This window comes from Seriola aureovittata, chromosome 19 (genome assembly GCF_021018895.1).
Source record: "Seriola aureovittata isolate HTS-2021-v1 ecotype China chromosome 19, ASM2101889v1, whole genome shotgun sequence".
In the NCBI taxonomy this organism is placed as follows: domain Eukaryota; kingdom Metazoa; phylum Chordata; class Actinopteri; order Carangiformes; family Carangidae; genus Seriola; species Seriola aureovittata.
This window is the reverse complement of record NC_079382.1, coordinates 4,877,445-4,891,084: the sequence shown is the minus strand read 5'-3', so window position 1 is coordinate 4,891,084 and position 13,640 is coordinate 4,877,445. Positions and strand designations below refer to the sequence as shown.

General features: G+C 43.9%; 1 protein-coding gene across 1 annotated transcript in view; it reads right to left on the bottom strand.

Annotated features, from left to right (window-relative positions):
- Positions 1-13,640, bottom strand: part of vsnl1a (visinin-like 1a) — a 32,778-nt gene that overhangs the window by 6,458 nt on the left and 12,680 nt on the right. The gene's annotated exons all lie outside the window — the stretch shown is intronic.

Genomic DNA, 13,640 nt, shown 5'->3' with positions numbered 1-13,640 from the left:
AGTTTGGGTGATCTGACGTGGGGTCATGTGAGGTACTTACTGTATATATAGTCAGTGTATCACCTGCAGTAGATCCGCCTTAGTTGCGCTTGTGCGTATTAATATGGTAGTTCAACGGTTCACAAAATGTAGTTCCAAAGAAAGGCACACTTCGACTGCAAACAAAGCAGTGGAAATATTCAAAATAAAGCGTACAATTAAAGTGATATTGTTTTTTTCTGTGGACATGTTTTTAAGTGGCTAAAAAAACGTTGTTTTGCCAATGGCCCCGCCCACAGCAGCACAGCTCAGCTCCTGCGCCGGTGCTCCTGCGTGCTTCTACAACCTGGCAGCGCGCAAATCCAAATCTACTACAGGTAATACACTGACTATAGATAAGCACCTCACACAACCCCATGTCAAGTAACCCAAACTATCAGTTTAAGAATCTAAGTCTCGTATTCACTCTCCTTTGAGCTCTACTTTGGTTCCCTCCAACTCCAGAAGGAAATATTTGTTTCTTTGGTGAGTTTTTAGAGCTTTTTCACTTCCTGTTGCGTCTAAAAATGTTGTCGAGAGTGAATCCAAACAGTCAAGTTATGGGTCCTTAAACCAAAACAATGAATTTCTGAGAAGCTTTGCAGCCGCAGGGGACTTAAGGGTCAGGTGATAATTATGTGTGGGTTAGTCACTATGAGAGGCCACTGTTGAATTACACACATTCATTTGATCAATTATTAATATGAAAAATATTGCTCTCCAAAAAAAAAAAAAGAAGCCAAAACTTTCAAAAGCAGATAAAAAAATATCCGCTGCAGTCTCAGTAAGCCATCAGAGGCACGTGTACTTTTGTTTTAGGCAGTACGAGGCTGTTCAACACTGTGTCCTTGTCCGTGAGCGCAGTAGACAGGCTCATACACAGAAAAAGGCAAGGACGCTGCCCTAGCCTCTCCTTAGAGCAACAAGCCCCACAACACGCACAAACTGTCTGGAGTCACGACAAGGGGGGTGCGGGGGTGGGAGGTGCGAGGCCATGAATCCTAATGGGAAAGGAGAGAGTGCAGTGGATGGGAGAGGAAAGAGAGGAGGGAGGAGGAGAAAGAAATAGAGACAAAGGAAGGCAGGGTTAGGCAGGGAGAGTCAGTTCAGGTTGCAAAGCTGCCCATCTGCAATAAGGTCCCACCCATGTAAATTCTGCTGCAGTAGCAAACCCATCAGACTGCAGAGAGAAGTTAACAGACGGAGGACATGGAGGGCGGAGCATGAATGAAAACAGGAAAGAAAAGATGGAGGAGCTGACTAAAATGAGAGTGACAGAGAGAGTGTTAGAGGGAGTGTGACGGCAGTGGAGCTCAGTTTCCCCCGGTCTGGGTCCTGATCTGCTCATCTGCTCAGGAGAAGCCAAACTAATTTGAGGAGAGCAACCCGCCTCGGGACAAGGATGGAGGGAGGGGGCTGGCGCAAATCTGCCAGGATGAACGGGACGCTGCCCGACACTTTCTGCACAAATGCGACGTGGCTTCCTTCCCATGAGCGCTGCCTCCTGCCTGTCCCCGTATGGCCTTGCCTCGGCTCATCTGCCTGGGCCTGGAGGAGGCACGTGGACGGACAGGACGACGTGGGAAGGAAAAATTGAGGGGAGGGAAGGAAGAGGGCAGGAAGAAAGGTGTCAGAGAAGGGAAAGGGGGATGTTTAACGGAGGAGGGGAGAAAGCCACTGCGGCTCTTCGACAATCTGCCAAGTTACGAAACACTTTGTTATGTAAAAACTCAGCGAAGAAAGAAAGAAAGAAAGTAAGTGGGGCAGGGGGATGAGACTGTGAAATTCACTCCATCTTTCCTGTCTCTGCCACATGTAAAAGCGTTGTCAGATGTCACAGATGGAAAACACGTGGAAACAGGCAGCAAACGTCCAGGATGGAAAACAAAACCTTCACTAGATGGCACACAATAACCGTTTAACAACCAAAACGACCCAGTCAGGACTTGAAGCTACTGTTTCCTTGCCTTTACAGCTATGGATATTAGGCTGTTAACATTTCCGTTAAGTCTTATTCCTCTCCTGATTTGCCTCCTATTTGCCATTATGGCTGTTTGATACGGCTGTTTGGAGCCGGCCATCAAAGGACAGGCTGAATGCAAGACTGCTTCTGCCCACTCAGGGTAGAGCCAGGCGGACAGGCACAGCTGGCCTGATAAAAGCTAATGTCGCTGTGTTTGTGTGCGTCAGTGAGGCCTATTCTGTCAAACAGATACCCAACAACCATACACACACACACACACACACACACACACACACACACACACAACCCAAAACATGCTGCTGTTAAATGGAACATTAAAGCCTTCATAATCAGCTTGCAAGCTGGCACCACAGGAAGAAAGGAAAATAAAAAGAGAGAGTGGGAGAGTAATAGTGCGACAGAGAAAGACACACCTCCCTAGTCCCACTTAAACGAAGGCCGTTTCACACTAACAGAGCAGTGACTGACCGCTACACCACGAGAACGGATGAATAATACAGCACAAGGCGGTGATTCAACAGAAATCCTCACATTGAGAAGCTCGTCAGTAAGGAGCGACTTGTGTTTGGGTCTGAAAATAACGTCCGAGTTAGGTAACAGCGGCGTTCGATCCAGATTTGTGTTTGCGTTGCCCGGTCTGTGCTGCCAGCTCTTCAGATAACAGTTAAGCTGTACAGACATCTTGCAGCTTAAAAGCTTCCAATGATGAGCTCGCAAGGGTCAGGATTTAAACGCGATGAAGATTTATTTACTATATGTGCATTCTGTTGCAGTTTGGGATATGCGTGTAACTGGATTACTGTTATCTGAGTACCAAAAAAAAAATCATTTTAAAAGTGGTCAATGTAAGCCTTCATGAGTGAAACTGATCTGAAACAGCTTCCAGCATTCTGATACACGAGGACATCTCCCCTCACAGACTGCAGTCATAAATCAGTCAGTTTTATTTGCTCTTTGGACCATTAACTAATAATTACTTTCATTTTCAGTTGATCTATTGATTCTTTTATCATTTAATTAATTGATTATTTGGTTTATAAATTGATAATATCACTACTTAGAGCTTAGCAGAGCCAAATGGTTTATGTAGAGATGTAATCATTTGATCAGCAGAACAAAACCCCTGGAGTCCTAAGCTTATTCCTGAGCTTTCAATCCACATCTTGTAGACTTCCTCATGACAACTAAGCTAAAGCTGTCCATTGAGGAATACTAGTAAGTGGACCTTGAGTCAAGATTTTTGTCAAATTTCTGTTTCCAAAGTGAAGAAATCATTTGTTTTCAAGCTAAACTCAAAAGTCTTTGTTACATAATGACACAGAAGGAAGCCACTATTAGCTGCAATCAGAAATCATAACATTACATTGTTAAAGTAGTGGTCTATAACATTTCAGTCTACCGCTAGGTGGCGCAAACACATCATGAGCAGCTTGATTTTTATAATCATGTGCCTACAACGTGTAATTACAGCTCCATCAATAATGAAAGTCTTATTTCCACAGTATTGCCATGGTAACGTGTCAGCCTTGATGCTAGTGGTCAATATGCAGGTATAAAGACAGACTACTTCCTTCCGCTGTTTATGTTGTCAGCAGCTAATCTTTTGTTTTTTAATAGACAGAATCATGTTTTCATTTGGTTTTTACAGTTGTACTTGTATAAAAACATGAAGTGGAAACACTGAACTCATGATTGAACGAAAAACATCATCGGACATAAACAGTCTAAAGATTGTGTTTGATATCAGTAATATCGTAAACGCCACGTTATAACTTTAAGCTTTTGTTCCATTTATCTTATCTTGATCAAATAATTTAATTAAGACCCAGAAGCATCTGTTTATTCCTGCTGTCATTAATCACACCTGACAAAGCCACGGACCTGCCTAAACAGACCTGCCCCTGTCCTCACTCTCTCCCAGAGGACGACCCTATGAGTGATCCTCCATGCGCTCACTCTCCCATAATGAACTGACCTGCACCACCGCACTGATGATGCCTCGCTCTGTCGTCTGTTGCTCTGTTTTCCACTGATAGAGTCTGATTCCACATCTATCCATCTCTATATTCTCCCTGCTGCTTCCATCCAGAGACTCATGATAAAAACATAAGTGTGCACGTGCGCGCGCACACACACACACACACACACACACACACACACAACACACACACACACACACACACACACACACACACACACACACACACTTTTGGGAGCCTCAGAGCTCATTTCTGCTCAGATTCCCTCTCCCTAAGCAATGGAGATAGTTGAATATTTTTCTGCCCCTTGGATAAATGTTATTACCTGCAGGACTACAGAAGGTGCCACAGAAAAATGAATCCTTTGCTGTTAAATGCTCAGTGACCACCAAAACTGGAGCATCACAGAATAGTTAAAAATAGAATACAACAGAACAGATCCGAGATCTTATCAGAATTTATGGTCTAATATTTCCAATCAGCTTCCATGAAGCCCACAAGGTCACATCTCCTCGGTTAAGGGTCCTACAGGATACTGCTGTTCTTATCAACAATATGTAGCAGCTTTGCCGTTGGCTATTCATCTCCCCAGCAGACAAGCACAGGTGTAAAGGTCGGTCTGAGACTGTAATTTGTCCTTCAAAGCACTTGAGGTCTGTATTTTCCCGTTAGCGATACACTCAGAAATGAGGCTTTGGCTTTGACATGTTTCTTATGGTTTCTGTCACTCCACCGTGGCACCAGAGGGCTGTGTACATAATGCCTTATGTTTCATGCATCCCCTTGCTAACATTGTCAGATGCACTCAAGCCTATTTGGAGAAACGCACGAGCAGGACCTTGGCTTGACAGGACTGGCTGTCTCTGCATATGGCTGTTTACATTGCTTCATCAAAGCATCGCTTAGATGCTACTTCAGCGAGCAGATTGCGATGGCTTGAGAGGGAGAGTGCAAGAGGAGTACATGCATAATCCATCGCTGGGGTATTTACAGTGTGTGTGTGTGTGTGTGTGTGTGTGTGTGTGTGTGTGTGTGTTTCTGCGTGATAGAGACGGAGCCTGCGTGTGCTGTTACATAAACCCTCAGTGACATGCCAGGCAGCTACAGAAACCCAGCCAGCTCGCTGCTGTAGCTGCTACTGCTTCCAAGCCTCCAGGGTCTGCAGATACACACACACACACACACACACACACACACACACACACACACACACATGCTCTGTAAGATGCATTTTTAATCATCCTCTTGTTCCTCTCAGATAGGTGTCTGCTGTGATATCAGTGTCAGCAAAGCTCAACAAGTTGTGTTGTGATTCTACTTTTAACAATAACTGCTGAAATAAACACGTCACCTTGTTGTAATCTTATTGAACCTCATAAATAACCACACTGACTACAATATGTTACACAGCACGTTAAAGTTCCTCTGTTACCCTGTCGATACTATTTATGCTCAGCATTTCTCAGCAGAAGCTTTTCAGTTGCCTCTATGTTGCAGTTTTTATTTATAATTATTTATTGTGGAGTTTGCCATTCCTGTTCATGAGGCGTTACTCTTTGTCATTTTATATTCATCACTATCAACCTCACTGTTAACTGTTCTCTTCTCTTCTTCTTCTGTTTTACAGCTGCAGATGAACTAATACAATAGGCAAAGAAGAATGGATGACGGCTGACACAGGTAATGAGTAAATGTCTGATAAACCACTGTGTAATTCTACAGTTCAGCAGATTGCTGTTGTTAGCCTGCTAGCCATGCAAGCTCCTGCAGTTTACGTTTACAACCCTACTCACACTATTTCCTGTCAGGTGATGTTTGCTCTGACTGCAGCCGGATAAGTTATGTTAAGTTACTGCTAATGCAAACCCAACATTTCTTGCTGCTGCTGCTTCACATTAATAGCACTCAAAAAAAACAAAACATTAGGTGGCTTTCATTGTTAAGGTGTCACAGGAAAGTCAACGTGTTGTGACAGGGATGATAGCCGAACAAGATTATTCATCGAAACTGCGTCATTTTGTGCACATCTCGTCAACGGATGAGTTCTTTTTTTTTTTTTGCGTAGGAACAACAAGCAGCAGCTAATGAGCTTTTAGTTCAAGAGTTGTAGGCAACAGGTTGCACACCGCTTTAATGCTCGACCGGCTTTAATGTGCCGTGTTGTGGAAGAAAAACTACTCGCACGTGCAGCATGAAATCAGATTACAGTTGTTCATGACATGATGATTTAAAAAAAAAAAAGGGCAGATTATTGACTGACTCTCTTTCTTGCTTGGCAGATGCACCAGTTGCTCCTCTGTTGTATTTCTATCAAAGCAGCTGCTTAACGAGTGTTTGCTGCTGTATTAAACTGTGCTTGCTGTTACCGCGGTAACCACAGGTGTTACCAAATCAACCCGGGAACTGGACTCTGGACAGAGTAACTTAAGACCAAATCCACAGACTGTGGTCTTCATTAAAGCAGAAGTTATTTTCCTCCTTCCAGAGAAATTCCAGTAATTCTGTCTTCTGGACAAAGGACGCCCCGCCCCAACACTTTCAGGGTGAGTTCCTCCTTCACCCCCACCCTCCACAAACACCCAGCCCCCTACATACAGTACAAATAAAGCACTGAAGTCAGTGTCACAAGTTCAGTTTCAGCCAGTGACAGAAACGCTTGGATTCGCCGACGTGTAACGCCCGCACCCGCCAGCCGTCGTCTTCTGAGATGTTTAACCGGACCTAACTTAAAGTGTTGAAATGAGAGTTACACACGTGACGACGGTTGTATGAATTTTACGTGACTGCCAAATGCAAAAAATCTGGGCACGGAAAATGGCTGAAACACATTGGTTTAGACAGCAGGAGCGAGAGAGGAAGGCTGGAGCATCGATCTGAAGGAGCCGTGGAGGAGGGGGGAGGGGAGGAAGTGTCAGTAATGGTGGGTGACAGAGGGGCAGTGTGACAGTGGTGTGTTTATGGATGGAAGTAGCTCTTTAAATTCTCTTTAGATTCGATTCGGATTATCTCACATGAGAAAAACAGCCTGAGGCTCGTCTGCGTCTGACGCGATCAAAGACGCTGTAATGAGACGGAGGTGGAATCAGACAGCATTAATACACGTGACCTTTGTTTATGGTCAAGGTCTGTGAGATTGCTTCACCGTCGGCTTGACAAGAAGAGGGGCCACTTGATGGAAACATAAACCGCGGACGATGAGTGTGACGAGCGCGCTGGTCGTGTGTGTTTTGGAGGTGGTGGAGGAGAGGGAGGAGACTGTCAGCCCTTCAGAGTGACACCGCATGCCAATCGTAGATAAACCAAAAGGACATTTAACCTGCTCTGAATCGCTGGTGTCCATTATGAATGATTGTGCACCTTCCAGGAATCAGCTTAGATTCCTGGACAGCGCACAATCATTCTGCTTTGTGATTTAAGTGGAATTTGGAGCAAACCTGTCCCTGACCCTGGTTTATCGGCGGTTACGAAACACCCATCTGGCAGCACTAACTCCGCACGAGGAGCAAGGATGACAGCATGACAGCAGATGGCACTATTGAGTGTGGAAACATACAGTATTTCATGCCTGGGGGGGGGGGGGGGGGCGAGGAGAATAGGTGTTGGCATTAAAGGAAAAGATTGAAGAAGAGGAGGCTGGCATGAGAGGTTAATACATCAGACTATCAATAACCCAGATCAGTCTAGCTGCTGCTGGAATAGGCTAAAAAGACAGGTATTTATCCTAACAGCACAAAAAATGTCATGTCTGGCGCATTCCACCACTGCCATTTTCTGCCTTTTCAATAGAGTCTAATCAGATACAGAGAAGCGGCCAAGCAGAGCGGGAAGCAGAGTGTGACTCACTGCTGGCTGCCGGGTTTGGCAGGTAGACCTGAGGGCTACCCCTCTGCTCCTTGTGATGCAATTCAAAGCCAAAGCCAGGCAGAGAAACAGAGAAGAAGAGGAGGACTTGCTCGCTTTATCTTCTCTCAGCAGTGGTGTGTCCAGAATGGCTAGTGCTTGGCGAGATAAATCCACAGTATGCTTGTGCGGTCTGAAGCCACCTTTTAAAAAGCCTCTCCCCGCTCCGCTCAGGGGCCAAAAAGAGGAGGAAAGAGGAAGACGGAGGCGTGGGTGGAGAGGGAAGAGTGAGATGGAGACGGTGAGAAAATACCACACGACAGAACAGAACACGCAACCTCCTTTGGCTTCTCTCTGGATGTCTAGAGTACGGTTCATTATTTACAGCGTGCCTCCAGTCTGCACGACTCATCCAACCTCCTCAGACATGAATTCAGCATTTACGGCTGCTCAGTCACGTCTGAGTGCGTGTGTGTGTGTGTGTCTAAAAACCCATCACACTTCTGAATCTGCATGCAAACATTCATGCGTTTGTGCTCGCTGCTGCTTCAGTCTTATCTCCATCTAACTCAGAGAGAAGTAAAACATCCGCAAGCTGTCTGAATGGCTCAGATCTGAGTCCCATTTATTAAAGTCAAGGATCTCATTTTAATGTGTATTTATTCTCACCCTGAGGAGCGTGCAAATACAGAGCCAGCTGTATTCTCCTGACACAGGGACCCACGAGTAACAGACAAGTCTGTGACCCATTTAAAGAACACCTGCACTACAAACAGTCTGTAGCTTTGCCAGCTGACTGCTATAAATAATCAGCTGTGCTCTGATTTCGTTGTGTAGTGAATTAATGTGTTAATTAAGATGAACAGTACGAACCGTTCTCTCTCCCTTTTTTTTCTCTATTCGCTTCTCCCAGGTACCTCACCCGCTCTGTGTGGACCGTCTGAGAGGTAACTGGGTCTGTTCGCCTCTCTGTTCCCATTGCTGCTGCCATCGCTCCTTCACATTAGATTCCTGACATTTATAACCACATTTATGACATTAAATTCATTCAGAAGTCTGTGGATGTCACTTTCACTCAGGGCGGGGCGATTAAGTGAAAATGTGTCAAAACTGGCATTTAGAACCTGAGATAATGTTGCTTCTGTTAATGCTTTCCTCAATCTGTGTGTTCACGAGCTGTGTGTTCAGTCGCGTGCCTCTTCCCCCCGTCCAACTGACGTTAGTCTGCGGTCACTCGATATGGTTAACATGAGCACAAACACTGAGCCTCAGGCTGTGTCCACACTAATACCTTTTTAGTTTTAGAAACGCATCACTTTTGCTACGTTTACGCCTGGTGTCCACACTACTCCAAAGTTTTCAAGCCGTTAATATGGAGACTGTTTGAAACGCTGCTGGACGCACTTTAGTCGGGACGCGGACACAGTGACACCTCCTGATTGGGTCTTATCAGTCATGACTAGCAGACAGCGGTGAATGCAACACGGAGGTAACACCATCAATTTGCTGAATCACCTGTAGCACGATCATACTGCCGAATATCGCCGAGTCGTACTTTCACTGATGACGTCACAGTAAAACCTCTATAAATCACGTCTTATTTTCACCATCAACGATCCTGACCTGATCCAGCTCTCGAGTCTTTTGGTTGCAGCCTGGCAAACTGATCTCAGGATCGATGACTGATTACCCCATCCACGTCTCAGGAACGCCAGTCATTGCTTCTCTCATAGACAGAAGCTAGAATGTGCATCTTTCAATTAGTATGTGCCTAATTGAAAAATTTACATTTACATGAAGGACGTATAGTCCCATTTAAATACACACCTCATCGTGAGGACGGAATCTTTTCTCTGTTCCTCCATTTAACTGAGGTCAGTGTTTGTACTGATACATGGACGACATGTGTCTTCACATGCTGTTGAGTCACGTGTCTCTGTGGGTATTTGTACCTGTTACTGAACCCCTGTTATCAGCCTTAGTACTCAATAAAATGACTTCTGAAACATTTATAACTGTCCAAGTAAAAAATAATTCTGACTTTTCAGTGCTGATGCAGAACATGAACTGTTTTTTTTATTTTTTTTTATAAGTCATTGTGGTTGTGTTCAGATTAGCTGCTATAATTAAATGTTTTTGATCAACCGTATCTGAAAAACACAAGCTTCCCGTGTCTGTGATCTGGCAGCCGCGTTATCTGACATGCTGTGCCCATGAGGAATGAAATCTAGATGTTGCTGGGTGAGAGATTCCCAACATAACCACAAATGGATTCAACCAACTTTACCAACGTCTTTATCTTACAGTTGAAAAAAAAAAAAAAAAGGTAATTTTTGCATTTGATTTTCACTGAAAACAATTTAAACATGATGATGTTGTTGTGGTTTTGCAGGAGAGGAGGGAAAGCCACGCTCCTTATCTAATAATGTCCTCCTCCAGAGCACTACAAGGAAGAGGAGGGCCACGCCGTTGATTAACAAGGCCACTTTATTTACAGAGTACTTTGACAAATTCAGGATAAACTGAGTTGACCTCAAGTCCATATTTAAATCCACCTGATATCTGGACATAGTTTATGCACTTAAAAACACCTATGTTGTATTTACCGATGCAGATACTGCGATGAGACTTTAACACAAATCTGAAGGATTTTGTTGCCTGTGTAGCTAACAACACACGATTCATTCATCACAATCTTTCTACTCATACACGATAGAAGTTGAAAGTATATAAAACAAGTTCTCTCCTCGCTTGTTCCCTTCCACATGAAGGTCAAAGGTCAGACTTTTAGTGATTCAGTTGGAGGATGCTTGAACCCTTGTTAACCAGTTGAAGGTCATTCTCTGATTTGGTCTTGTGTTAATGGTTCTACGCAGCTCAATCTGAATAGGATTTCACCCCAGAACAGAACAGGCCCTATTGTCTTACTTTGTGCATCTAAAGGTACACACACTAACTTCCTTCTCTCACACCTCAGCAGCAGCAGCAGCAGCAGCAGCAGCAGCAGCTGTGAGACAGAGAGCTAAATAATTCAATTACAACTTCAAAGTTGCAGATGCAAAGAGGTCAGAGAGCAGCGGATGGGTCACAACCAAATTCATTTTTATAAATCTAATCATCTGTCCATTTGTTTTTTAGCTCATTTTCCGATACACCTCGTCTGTAAACACTGACACGGACGCCCTCTGCAATTAACACCAATTTCTCTGTTCAGAAAGACTGGAGAAAATCCACAGTGGAAAAAAAACAATGTTTGTCTTTGAGAAAATTACAGTCTGCTAATTAACTGCCAGGGTCCCCTCCCCCTGTGCGTTCTAAACATTGTAAACTACTCACTGTCGTAATGAGAGAGTCGTTTTGTCCCGAGTTTATCATTACAGTTTGCGTGACTCAAATTTTCCGAGCTCATCCGACACCTGATCGTCTTCTAACCGGAATAAAGAGTCAGGATTGTTTGTGTATTTGAGCTCAGTGCAACTCATAAACAGAGATTTTGTCAAGTGAAAACAAAGTGTGTCGTGTTGTAAAACCACATAAACACAATGTCTTGCCTTTCAGGAGCCATCATATACACCACTCAGCTCTGTGTGTGTGTGTGTGTGTGTGTGTGTGTGTGTGTGTGTGTGTGTGTCTGTGTGTGCCTGCGTTGTGACAGCGATGGAGGATGGCATGAGAGCTTCTGAGATGACAAAGGCTATTTTTAGAGTATGGCAGGCACAAGCCCACTTGGACAAAGAGAAAGGGAGGTGAGAGAGGAAGTGGGCGAAGAGAGAGAAGGAGGAAAGGAGCGATAGGAAGGAAAAATGGAAGAGAGGAAGAAAGTGAGAAACAGTGAGAGAAGGGGGAGGGACAGTTGGTAGTATGCATCATTATTAGGGCATGAGGAGTAAATACAACCTTTGCAGTGTAACCCCCCCCCAGAGACAAGTACACACATATACCCACACCATCATCCTATGTTGATGCCAATAAGAGAGCATAAATAATATGGAATAATAAATCTGTAATAAAAGGGTATAAATACTGCGTCACCATATTATCAGAGAAGATAATATCTTTATTATTAGAGAGATAAGAGGCACTAAAAACTCATACCCTTCCTTATACGGGGGTTGGAGTGATATTTCCATGTTATTGTTCAACTACTTGGAAGTGAAACTGTTGTTTATTGTGATGGTATGATGGTGTGATGAGTCCTTCTCACTGGTCTTTGTTTCCCATGTTTCGAACGTAGAGAAGAATGTTGGAAAAGTTTATTTTGTGCATCTCTGAGTTATGTAACAGGGATAAGTCCCGGTCCGCTGCTCTGTATGATTAAATGAATCGCCAAAGTATTCACTTGTGTGTTTGGTCTGACACAAAAACTTTCAGTACATGAACGCCTGAGATATGTTTGCCGTAAACACAAACTGTGGCACCATGACATAGTTTGTCCAGCAGAGTGCACTGATGAGTTCTGCTTGGTACATTTCTACTTTGCTACGAATATTTAAGGGAGCCTTGTTTGAAAATTAAAAACGGCAGATACATTTTATCAGATTTTCTTTGTCTCAACTGTCAGGTATTGATTTCAGCTTCGAAGTCTAGTATCTGTTAGGATGTAATGTCAACATCAGGTCACAGTTTATTGCACCGAACACCAGTTTAGTTATTTGGGGATTAGGATTTTTGGTGATTTTACACAGATATTCCATTGGTCGTATCAAGCTTACCAATATCAGAAAAACAAAAAGAATAGTCATTTCATCTTCTGGCTCTAAACTATGGTTGTATTATTGTCAACGTGTAACATGCATTACTGAAAACAGCATGTCAGCAGCCAAACTTGTATAAACTCCACTGTATCTACGTCTTTCCGAATTATTACAAAACAAATTTCCAAATAGCTCTTCCTGAAAAAGGCTTTCAAAGCTAATGTAGCACGTCAATCTAACCCTGCCTCTCTTCCCTGTCTTTTGTCTCCTGTGATCAGGCGACATATGTTTCCTCACAGAAACCGGCTGTTGGCCAGATGATGTCAGTGGCTGTCTGTCACTACATTTACCTTCCTATCTGTCTGCCCGGCGACCTGTCTGTCTGTCTGTGTGGGGAAGCAAAGGGGAATCTCACAGTCAGCGCTGCTGAATGGTCAGTGGTGCATATATACACACACACACACACACACACACACACACACACACACACACACCCATCAACAGCAAAAGCCTTGAGGCCTTGCAAGCGAGATGCAACAGAGCGGAATCCATCCATACATCTATATTCGGGTCAGCATCTGTGTGTTTGTGTTTGTGTGTGTGTGTGTGTGTGTGTGTGTGGGTGTGTGTGTGTGTGTGTGTGTGTGTGGGCTAGTGTCACAATTTCCAACTTACAGCAAGGCCTTCTTCTCCCCCCCTTTATATCGCATCTCATCTAAAGCAACAAACCTGAAGTTAAACGTTCACAATTCTCATTTCAAGATGTCACATTCTACAAACTATGACCTATGACCTCCAGGGCCTTTCCAACCTGCACAGAAACCATGACAACGACTGCAAGTCAACATATAAACCTGCTTTCTCTTTCCCAGTATGTCCGTGTGTGTGTGTGTGTTCTCCACTGAAACAATACCAGTGACGTGAGGAGAAGAGACACAGAGTTGCTGTGTGTAGCAGAAACCATAATGAAGTCCACTGTACTGACTCATCACCTCATCACAATAACAACACCAGCTGGCAGGAGACCAACAGTATTGATGCTCATTTCATGTAACTGTCAACATACTAACACATTCTATACAGAGACACACAACATATACAACAGGATGCATCAGTTAAATTCAC